The sequence below is a fragment of the Pteropus alecto genome, unplaced genomic scaffold, assembly GCF_000325575.1.
Source record: "Pteropus alecto unplaced genomic scaffold, ASM32557v1 scaffold511, whole genome shotgun sequence".
Lineage (NCBI taxonomy): Eukaryota > Metazoa > Chordata > Mammalia > Chiroptera > Pteropodidae > Pteropus > Pteropus alecto.
Window position 1 is genome coordinate 868,129 of NW_006431911.1, and position 11,384 is coordinate 879,512.

Consider the following 11,384-nt stretch of genomic DNA (forward strand, 5'->3'; position numbering starts at 1 on the left):
CACCATTAAGAAAATGAAAAGGCAAACCACAGACTATGATCAGATTTGCAATACGTAATCCATGACAAAGTACACAAATCCAGATGATAAAAAGAACTGCTACAAATCAATAATAAAAAGACAAACGACTGCATTTTTTAAATGGGATTTGAAAATACACTTCACAAAAGAAGATTATAAATGGCCAATAAGGACACGAAAAGATACTCAGCATCATTAGTCATCAGGAAATGCAAATTCAAGCCACAACGAGATACTACTATAAACCCAATACAATGGTTTAAATGGAAAGGTTAGCATTAACGAGTGGTAACTAGAATATAGAGCAATGGGAATTCTCATACGTTGGTGGTAGGGGTGTAAAATGGAGTGACATATTTGGAAAAGAGTTTGATACTTTCTTATATAGTTTCCATCCTCTTACTTCTAGGTATTCTATTCCTAGGTAGTTACCCAGTGGAAATGAAAACCTATGTCTACACAAAGACTTGTATATACATCTTCCTAGGAACTTTATTCATGGTAGCCAAAAACTAGAAACACCCACATTTCCATAACTGTAACCCAAGTAGCACGTATTCACAGACTGAAATGAAAAGATGGTTTCCGCAAAATTAAGTATGCGATACACTTGAAAACACTGATGCCAAAGAGAAACTTAGACAGTCTAAGAAAACTCTTTTGTCCCAAGCTGAAACGCAAGAGACTGAAGTTCCATTTAGAAGGCTGGAACTATAATCTATTTTTTTCATCCCAGCCACTGTACTGTTAAAATGGAAGATGCGGCTAATCAATTACAGCAGCTGAGCTGGAATACTGCATAGCTTATAATCTCTGAAGCTTAAAAGAAAATCCTTTCACAAAAATTCAGAGATACATCAAAATGACAAGGGGAATAAGGTGCCTTCATTTTCAATTAACACCAGTCAGAGTTTTAGAAAGCTGTAACATCCTCATTCCCCTTTCCTTACCTCTTCTCCCATCTTCCAATTTGATCATAAACACGTGGTGAGAACAGAATTGATGGGATGTTAACAAAACACATGTTTTCGAGGGATGTTAATAATATATTTAAACCCAAGATCTACTTTTCCAAAGGGACATAAATTAGAAGTGACAGAATACAAGGTATACAAGAATGCATTAAAATACATACCACAGAGCAGACAAAATCACGGGAGATGCTGTCTAGTTAATCTTTGAATATCCACTGTGTGATAGAAAGTTCTCAAATTTTTCCTGAAAGAATTAACATTCTTTCGCACTGTCAAATTATCTATTTAGGAGATGACTCAAAAAGAAAAGTATAATATTTCACGGCACTTCGAACCAACGGGGGAAGAAATAGGAATATTTAGGATACTACCTTCTTATGACCGACTAAATGAAGAATTTGTGATTCTGCACGAATGTGTATCTATGTCCATATACATGTACACACTCATCTTAATAATGACGAAGTGCTTTCTCTTGACTTCATTACAAATGAAACGTGCTTGTCTTCCAACGTTGAGTGTCCTCGAAAGGAAACTCTGGTTTGTTAGCGGTACAGAGGTCTGGCTGTTGATAGTTCTTCCTATTTCTTCCTTTGCTTCTCTATCTGGACATATCTTTTTCACACCAAACATAGATTTTTGACCTATTAACTTCATCCAGCTCATTACAGTAAGACTATTCTTCTAGAAGCTCATCCTCAGTTTCACTAACGCCAGGCTGTAAGTCAGTGGTTCTCCATCAGGGGTGACTCCACACCCCTTGAGGCATTTGGTAATGTGTGAAGATATTCTGGACTGACTTAACTGGGGCTGGTACAGGCCAGAATGCTGCTAAGTTTCCTAGGATGTGTACACCAGCACCCCCGCCCCACCGTGACAAAGCACGATCCAGTCCAAAACGTCAGTCATGCTCAGACTCAGAGACCCTGGACTAGAGTTAGGTATAACTAGTCAGGCATAAGTAGGCCTACTGTGTGATTAGTCCACTGCCAAGCAATTTTATTTGGGGGTTTTGGATGCAGAGGAGTAAATTAAACTCCCAAGTTTCTGGCACATTTTCCTCGTTGCACTCTACAAAAGCCTTATTTTATTTATTTACTTTCTATTCCCATTCCTCCATGCCACCATTCTAATGTATTTGATGTGTATTTTGTAATTTGTGTATGACATCGTATAGCATTTAGGGGTATGTCTGTGCCATGCATTTTATGCTACATGCATGGCACTGGAATCTAAACCCATATCATTCTATTTCTGACTTAATTTCACACAGCACTGTTTTTAGGATCTACCCACGTTGCTGTGTGCAAATCCAGCATGCACCTCCCAATTGCTAAGAGATATTCCAGAATATGAATTCACCTCAGTTTACTAATAACCCCCCATCCCCAAAGTGGTGGCTCTTCCAACACTCCACTACTGTAGATGGCATGAAGATCGTCTTCGAAATGTTCCTTACGTATCTGTGTGAGAATTTCCCTGAGATGCACATCCAGGAGAGAGATTACTCAGAGCTCTTTTAGAGATTATCGATTATTTTAGATTGATCCTCAAAGCAATGATGTGAGGTAGGAAGCATCGTTTTCCATTGTTGGATGGCGAAAATGAAGTTTCCAGGGATTATACAAACTGCCCAAGGTCACCCAGCAGAGCCAGAATTGGAATGTCTATATTTTCTGACTCTCACACCTCGCTTTCTCCTTACGACTGGATGACTACGTGCAGATGCAGAAAACAATTCAGTCTTCTGTCCTACCCCAGATAGGGCATCTTCCTCTCCAGCCTTTCATTATTCTCTAGGATCCTCAGGAGCAAGTCTCACAGGGACAACTGGATCCATTACAGGGCCGATGGGAGGGCAGGATGGCCTGAACCTCAAGCCCGAAGATCTCACAAAGAAACATCAGACCTCTCCTGGTGTTCGAATGTCCTTACCATTAATTCACTTTTTCACTTATTTTCCATACTAATTAATCGGCTATGACGCGTAGCGCTCATCAGGGAAAACCTATCATTTGGAGGATCGCACTCCCATCTGTGAGTCCCCCGCTGAAACCAGGTAGTGCCCTAGCTTGGACACTGTCTGAGCCGTCACACACCTGACCCTCAAGAAAACCAGCCAGATGGCCATGACATGAGGACCAGAGGGGAGGGCTAGCATCAGAGCCGAGACCAGCTTCTGTCCATGAGACCTCACTGCACAGGATGGTGACAGAGACCTCCTCCGCCTCAGATGGTCAACCCTTGGTCGGTAAGGGACCCTCATGGCGCCCTCCGCACAGCAGGGGTGACATGATAACTGAGCGCGGCTGCTGGTACCAGACCAACACGCCAAGGGGACAGGAAACTAAAGGTTAAAAAGTCATCTGGAAATGGAGGAAAGGTTGCTGGCCTACCATTATTTTCACATATCTTCCAGTTGAATCATACGGAAAGGCTTCAAAACTGGGTTTGGCTGTGACTCTTCGGCCCCAGGAAGGCTAAGTGGAGGAGGCGGCTAACAGAAACAAGTCTGGCCTCAGGGCCCAGGTATCCGGCCTGGGTCCCACTATTACTATTAATCCAGCGAGTGACTGTGAGCAGCTCAGCTTCTCTAGGTCTCACTGACTCCGCCTGGGAAAGAGGTGAGTTTCCCATTACGTTCCAATGCGCCGTGAAAGTCAGTAAGAGTTCCTCAAGAGGCCCTGGGGATGGGACAGTGCTTGGGAATGGGAGCGCCACCACCAGCCTGCTTTGATCAATTTTATATGCTGATATGCTGACATTGCATAGAAGAATCACCCTTTTACAGCAAATGGTTCCAATGCTAAAGGAAGATTTTGAAAACAACTGATCACAATGACTTTAGAACTCTGATGCTAGACATTCTCTGCTTCTACCACTCGTTCCGTTTCTCTTGACCCCAAAGCTCTGGCTTCCCTTAACTTTCCCTTTTCCTATAAAACAAACAAATTGAAGGAAGAATCATGTCAGAGTGGACACGGTCAACTTCTCCATTAGGACAGTGAGTCCAGGGTCCAGGGCTGACACCCTGTTGAGAGGCCCATGAAAATTATTTTAATCTTTTAAAATCAGAAGAGAAAAAAAAAAAAACATAATACATATAAGAAGGACTTCAGCCTGGATTATATTTGAATATGCCAAAACAGTGGTAAGATATAATTTTTAATATTTTTTGTGGAGGACAGGACCCCAGTAGTGGGAAATACATGGTCTTTGGGAGACAGATCTGGGTTCAGAGTCCTACTTTTCCTTTATTAGCTGCATGTTATTTACCTATGTGTCTCAGCCTCTTTGTCACTAAACGGGGACACAGATCCCTCCAGGAGTTGTTGGGAGGCTCAAATGAGCGAGCGTGTGCCACTCGGGCTCAGCAGGTGCTAAACTAATGATAATTCTCCTCCTCTCCCCTCCCCTTTGCCTCAGCCCCAGGCAGACATTTTAGGGGGCACTTGGCCAAAATTGGCTCCTTGACCTTGCCTCCAAATTTCTAAAATCTCCTGTCAGATAATTCAGCCCTGCTTTGTTCTCTCTGTGTGAGAGATTAAACAGAAATCATACAATGGTTTTATAATGATCTCCTGCTTCTCTGTGGAAATATCCCAATTTTCACTGAAATAAACTGAGGTAAATGAAGGAGCCACGGCCTGGACCTCACGCTTTCTCATTTTTATCCCCCAGAGCTGAGAAGCAGCCAGACCTGACAATAGAAACGGAAAGTGACAGAATGTATGGCTTGATTGACATAAAAGATCTGTCCCCGGAAAGGTACAAATAAATCCAGTTTTCACAGTTTGGATTCTGCTTACCTTTCAAAACCATGAAAACTTTTCCACTTACAGATGATCATTTGCCGTTTTAATTTAAAAATAAGAATACAACATTAGCAAAACCACTCCAAGGTTGTATGAAGAACTGTGTGTCTGAAAGTGAACTAGAATTCACTTTGAAGCCTGTATAGAACACGTGTGCGTGCATGTTTGTGTGTGTAGATAGATAAATAGGCACACACACACACACACACACAACCAGTTAAAGGAAAATTAGGGTACAAGAGTGACCCAGGAGCCCACCCGCAACCGCAGCTGAGTCACCTGGATGGAAACCTAGCTGGGATCACGCTTTATGTAAGAAAAATGCATCTAGCCCTTATCCCACTGGGAGGGGCCTCACCTGATCTCGCTTCCCATTGGCCCCTTGGCTCCCTTCCTGAGACAGAAGGGGTCACGAGTTCCCACAGACTCCGAAGGCCCTAGGTCTTGGGTGTCTAGCATTTCCGGACAAGTCCTGTAAACAGCTGGCAACCAAATCTAGATCTTCCGGCGCCAGCCTTTGGATCATTCCATCCTTGACACGGCTGCTCTCATGCTCTCCTATAAGAAGGAACACTCACGAGGGGCAGGGTGACTCTGCTAGAACACAGACCTCAGATGCATATTCAGCCTAAAGCCTGACTTTAGAACTCCTTTCTTAGGAATATTGGGAGGATGAGGTACCCATGCCTCTCGTCTCTTACCAACCCCAGTTTATAAGTCTACCTTTTCCCTCTAGGACCTACTTCTACCTTACCCCATACTATGTGACATACGGTTTATCCAAAATCGTAATGAATGACCTGTAGGCAGCCAAAGGAACTACCTGCATGACAGATGTAAGCTGAAATATTGGTGGTGATTGGTCTGGGGATGGGGCTGCGGGCAATGGCTGTTTTCTTCTTTCTCCTTTTCTGACTGGGTAAATTTCCTACCTTACTTTTAGAATGGAAAAGGGCATAGTTATTATCTAAAATGAACTTGAAACCACCCAAACAGTAGCCCCTCCAAAGAAACAACTCTCTTCGGTGATTTGGTCTAGAATTAACGACTCATTTCTTTAAAGATGTAACCTATGCGATATCGATCTGAAAGGAAATCGAATCTGAGCTCTCGAAGCATCACCCTAAATGTCTCTAAAGAAGAAACCAGTCCCTGGCTCTCTAATTTAGAGGATGACAGTCTCCGTTACAAAACATTCTTTCTTAGAAAACATCTTGCTGCATCTTTACAACGTTGTTTTCCCTCCAGGACTTTCAGGGAAAGTCATTCTTGTGAGAAATAATAAATCTAGCTAAATAAAATATGGCCCGAAAAGGATTTACACTTCCGTTTATGAAAATGGATAGTGGTGGTAGATGAATCAAGGTCACCTCGTTTAATTCATCGTCCTGAGAAGGGTGCTTACCTGGCTTCCCAGGCCATAGGAAATAAAAGTGATATAGAAGTCAGATGGAGAGAGAAGGTTGAGAGGTGCAGACTGCAAGGCTGCTCGCTGGCGGAGAGCTGACGGAAATTGATGCCCGCCAGACTCAGAGGTAACGAAAAAGAGGTATCAGGAGATATTTTAGAAGTAAATATAAAAAATTCAAACGAAATTTGTAAGGTAGTATTGGACCAGACAAATAAAGAAAACTGAGGTTTTTCAGGTTTGTTTTATGACCAGCACCTGGCACATAGTAGGCACTTAACAAATGTTTGTTGCATGAATATTGAAGATCCTTGATGGGAATGCAGTGCGATGGTCACACAGATTTTGCTGGTGCCAGTGGAAACTATATTCTCTTTTTGGCAAGTTATTTGTTTGTTTGTTTGTTTGCTTGTTTGTTTGTTTGTTTTAGGTGAGCCAACCCTTGGTTGACCTCACAGATCGCAAGGACCTTGTCAGCTTACAATCCCTTATTTTTTAGGCCTACAGCTCCTGGTCTTCCTAGGTGGTCTCCCATCCAAATACTAACCAGGCCCGATCCTGCTTAGCTTCCGAGATCAGACGGGATCAGGCTTGTTCAGGGCGGCATGACCATAGACTTGGCAAGTAATTTAGAAAAATGTATCAGGCCTTAAAAATACCTATAACTTTGGATTCAGCAATTATGCTTTTAGAAATTTGATCTAAAAAATAATCTTAAAGTCATAAAAAGCCTTGTGTGAAAATATTTCCAATTGATAGGCTATTAGCAGTAACGCTGGAAACAAATCAAATTTCCAACAAGGAGAAACAGTTAAGTAAACTCAGAGAAATATTACACAACCAGTAACATATGATGTTCAGGACAAACTATAAAAATATAAATGCTCTAAATTCCTTAAATTTATCTATCAATCTGTCTACCTCTCTATACACATATGTGTTCATGTACATATCCTACAAAAGCATATGTATGGTATGATTATAATTCTGAGTTAAAAGAATAACCATGATTTCCTGTACCAACTGTACCACAGAGTAATCAAATAGTCGTTGAAGGACAGTTTCTCTTTATAAAAGTATTCTAGTAATAAATGAAGATTGAACAAAAGAATTAGAATACACTGAATAAGTTACCTTTGTTGCTTAAAACAACACAGCTTCTGTGGGGCAAGAATTCAGGAGTGGCTAAGGTAGAGGTTCTGGCGCAGCATCTTTCAGGAGGTACAGTCAAGATGTCAGCTGGGGCTGCAGCCATCTGAACACTTGAGTTCTAAGCTCCCTCACAGGGCTATTGGCAGGAGGTGTAGTTCCTATCCATGTGGTGCCCATGACATGGCTGCTGGCTTTGCTCAGAGTAAGTGGCCCAAGGGAGGGGGGAGGGGCAGAAGCTATATTGCCTTTTATGACCTCACAAGCGATATACCATCATTTCTCCCATATTCTATTGATTGTGCAGATCAACCCTAAAATAATGTAGAAGGACATCATATAAGGGCATGAATATGAGGGGGCACAAAGCATTGGGGCTGTCTTAGAGGCTGGCTACCACGGACAGCACTTTTCATTTTTCCAGTGAATTAATGGCTCTATGCTATCATCATCAGTGGCTGGTGACATCGCAAGAGAGACAACCAGACATAAAGCGCTGCTTAATATAAGTAACAACAGCAGCTATGAAGTAGCCTTGTCCCCGAATCTGAACTTGAATCTGATCAAGCCTCTGGATCTATCTACTAGTGTATAGAAACTAGAGGGGACAAAGGAACGTGTTAAATAAACAATACCATATAAACGAATTAGCAACATCTAGACTGTGAGCAATTTTACAGGACAGGGACCTAAATTCTTCAAAAAATAAATTGCAAGAGGATAAAAAAAAAAAGAGGCAGGAGAAAACCTACGGTTTAAAAAGAGACTAAGGATACTTGAAACTAATAATAAAATTAAATTTTAAAAAAAGAGACTGAAGAACATAACAATTACAATATTTGAACATTATTTCAATCTCAAGCTGAACAAGTAAATTGAGAAAAACAAGACTGAGCATATAAAGGAGAAATACAAATAGACAAATACGAAATATGACCATCTGAAACCATTCATTTTAAGGGGGAAGACAATGCTGTATACCAAATATCTTAAGAAAATATGATCGTAAAAATAATCATTTATCTGTGCAGTTGACAAATGCTTATTGAGTACGTAAGATGCGCAAGGCATATGGTAATTATCCTGAACCGAAATGAAAATGGTACATTCCAGGCCCCCCAGTGGATGCCTGAAAATTCGGAGAGTGCCGGACCCTCAATATACTATGTTTTCTCTTCTACGTACTTACTTATAATAAAGTTTAATTTCTAAATCAGGCACACTTAGAGATTAACAACATTAACTAATAATAAAATAGAACAATTATAACAAAATACTGTAATTAAAGTGATGTGAATGTGGTCTCTCTCTCAAAACATAGTGTCGTACTGTACTCGCTCTTCTTGTGATGACGTGAGATGACACAATGCCTGTGTGAGGACATGACGCGAGGTGAGTGACAGGCTTTGTAATACAGTGTTAGATACTCACTATGAGCTGTGGCCCTAACTTCTGCAGTTTGAGGTGTGACAGCAAAAGGAGCACAAATTTCATTTTCCCTCTTTACAATTTCACAGATAAATTTGTTTTTACTATAGATCTCAGCAACCTCAGCATAAGATTTTTTCTTTCCTTATTAAGTCGAGAACTTTCATCTCATTTAAAGGAAGCACTTTCTGGCTTCTCTTCGGCATATCCAAATTGCCAGCATCACTACTCTTGTGCTTTGGGGCCGTCAGGAAGTAAGATAAGGTGACTTGAACACAAGCACTAAGATACCAAGATGGTTGATCTGAGGACTGATAACTAATAATGAAGTGACTAATGGGCAGGGAGCGTCAACAGCATGGAGACACTGGACAAAGGGATGAGTCACATCCTTGGTAGCACAGACCAAATGGTGCAAGATTTCATGATGCTCCTCAGAACAAAGAGCGATTTCGAACTTATTGCTTCATTTCTGAAATTTCCCATTTAATATTTTCGGACCACAATTGGCCATGGGTAACTAAAACTGTGGAATGAGAAATTGTGAATAAGGGTGAGGTGGGGGGTGACTACTGTGTTATGCTTTATACCCAGTGTTCAAGAAGGCAGCAAAATGAACGCTGCATTTTTGAAAATTGGTGTAAAAATAAGCGAGCCTAATAATCAGAAATGTGACTTGGGCTGAAGCTATCAAATCAATTCTTGTATCTTCCTTGCATTGTTTAATTTGATATCAGATGTTCTTTAAAACGCGTCGGCATTTTCCATTAATGAATAACATGCCTGCTCTAATCCTTCAGGTTTTTAGTGGCAAAGTAGATCTATCTACTTTCTTTTGGTAGGATTAGATATTCTTATTTCCATAGCATTTTTCAGATCGAGATATAATTACTTATCATAAAATTCACCCCTTTCAAAGTGTACAATTCAACAGCTTTAGTTTATTGACAGTTGTGCAACTGTCACCACTATCCAATTCTCGAATAGTTTCATCGCCCCCATAATGAATCCCATATCCACTAGCATTCTCTCACCAGAGACCACCTCCCCCCACGTCCCCCTGCTCATTACCCTAGGGAACCATCAGCGTTTTCTGTCTCTATGGATTTGCCTATTCTAGATGTTTCACGTAAATAGAATGATATCTTTATGGTCTTTTGTGACTGGCTTCTTTCACATAGTATAATGTTTTCAAGGTTCATCCATGTTGTAGCATGTATCAGGACTTCATTACTTTTTACGGCCAAATAATATTCCATTGTATGGACAGACCACATTTGTTCATCCACTGTTCAGTTGATGGACATTTGCACTGTTTCCACTTTTTGGCTATTATGAATAATGCAGCTATAAACATTTGCGCGGAAGTTTTTGTGTGCGTGTGTGTTTTCAGTTCTGTTGGGTATATAACTAGAAGTGGAATTGCTGGGTTTTATGGTAACTCTATGTTTAACTTTTCCAGTATATGCCTCACACTTACATCTTGCCTATATCGAATCCACTTGTGCTCTTATTGGACTGGCTTGTCTTGGTCACATGTCTGTCCTGAACCAATCACCATGGTGGCTGAGGGTCTGTGAGAAGCTGATTGGCCAGTCTATGTCTCATGGCCAGTCTATGTCTCATGGAAGCCACTCACCTTACATACAAGCCAGGGACCGGGAGTGGGAAACGGGGTGTCGCCCACAGGAAGTGTGAAGAAGGGGGGACAAAGAAGGGAGCAAAAAGCAAAAATGCCTGCCATGCTGGCTTTCCATATGTATAGATCTAGCCGACGCAAACTGATCATAAACTGAGAACAAGAAATAATCTAATGTTATCTTCCTACCTCCACCTGGTACTTTGTATAATAGCTCGCACATAGTCAAAATCATTTCAGAAGCAAGAAATTTCATTGCCATAAATTTGTAAAATAAAAGCACAAAGAAGCAAATAAAAGTCTCACGACTCTGAGCAATGATGGTTAAAATTTCAGTGATTCTTTAAATTACTCTTTCTATACAGATATAAATATGTACGTATACAAAATAAATATTTATTGGCCAATTAGAACATTTTAATTTCACCGGCTTCCAAGTTATACTTAAATCATTATTTTGTAAGTCCGGTTTCTGCCATAAGGTTAATATTTAAAGAGTAGACATATTCCATTTCTTGAATTCTGTTGACCTACTACTTGTTTATATTTTATTTTGTCGACATTTTTAAATGCTATTTGTAAAGGTACTTTTACATGATATGATATTTGAAATTTACTTCAAAATAATTTGAGCTGTATAAAAAGTAGGTAGAAGTATACATAAAGCAAGATTGGCTATGAACTGATAACGGTTGAAGCTTATGATCTTACCTGGGGGCTCAATAGTCTACTGGGTCAACTTTTGTATATGTTCAACAAGTCTCATAATAAAAAGTTTACAAATAAACATATTTTATATGTTACTTTCAAAGATTTAAACCAGATTTTAAAATAATATTAAATTTGTAATTTTCATTCCAACTTAAAAATCATTACACCATCCTTTCCTATTGTAAAACATGAAATATATCTTGTTAGACAAATTTTCTCTTCTCTCTTTGTTCAAGAGA

General features: G+C 40.2%; 1 protein-coding gene and 1 pseudogene across 1 annotated transcript in view; both read right to left on the bottom strand.

The window, feature by feature from the left end:
- FRMPD4 (FERM and PDZ domain containing 4) overlaps nucleotides 1–11,384 on the bottom strand; it is a 712,471-nt gene that overhangs the window by 694,447 nt on the left and 6,640 nt on the right. The window lies entirely within an intron of this gene.
- LOC112472296 lies at nucleotides 6,717–6,835 on the bottom strand (annotated as a pseudogene).